This window comes from Notothenia coriiceps, unplaced genomic scaffold (assembly GCF_000735185.1).
Source record: "Notothenia coriiceps isolate Sejong01 unplaced genomic scaffold, NC01 NC01_scaffold00019118, whole genome shotgun sequence".
In the NCBI taxonomy this organism is placed as follows: domain Eukaryota; kingdom Metazoa; phylum Chordata; class Actinopteri; order Perciformes; family Nototheniidae; genus Notothenia; species Notothenia coriiceps.
In genome coordinates this window covers 17,158-18,052 of record NW_011351819.1, presented here as the reverse complement: position 1 = coordinate 18,052, position 895 = coordinate 17,158, and positions in this window count along the sequence as shown.

Genomic DNA, 895 nt, shown 5'->3' with positions numbered 1-895 from the left:
CGCAGTTACGTACAAGGATGACGGACAAAGACAGGTGGACCGAACCAAAGCTGTTTTGTCTGGCATTGTTCAACTAAAATTGGTTACACGGCTGGCAATACATCAAACTTGCACACTCATTTGAAAAGCATCACCCGAACGTGAATAGACTGAAGTGCAAACCAACTCCCACTACATTTAAGTCTCCACCACTCGCAAAAAGTTCAGACCGAGTTCAAAGCTATTACAAACGCCAAATATCCTTATGTTGCCATGTTAGCAAACGCGCTACCTGGCTGTATCGGCTACCTCTGTCCCTAGAGAGGGTGTTCTACACAGCAGGAGACATTGTTAGTGCCAGCAGGATCTGGCCCTTTCGGCACAGCAAAAGTGGACAAGTTACATTTTTATTTAAAAAAACATGAAAATACAATGACAAGGTCAAGTCATAATGTCAAACTGGCTGCTAGGTACTAGTACAGTACAGTTCAAATACAGATTATTTCAATTCATCGAAATGCTGCACCTTAAGTTTATTTTTTATATTTTGTATTTTATTTGAGTGAATATCACAGTTTAATAATAATTAAAAACCCCAAACTAATGGTTATGTTTTGTGAGTACTAGTTACAGTAAAGTTCAAATACAGATTATTTCAGTTTCATCGAAATGCTGCACCTTAATGTTTATTTTATTATATTTTGTGTATTTAATTTGAGGAATACATTATTCACAGTTTAATAATAAATTTAAAAAACCCAAGAAATATTTTAATGTTTTTGTGATAATTTTTTTCTGCTGTACCGAAATTGTACCGAACCGTGACCTAAAACCGAGGTACGTACCGAACCGAAATGTTTGTGAACCGTTACACCCCTAGAGGGCGTCCACCTCCGAGACGCGCGGGGGGGGGGGG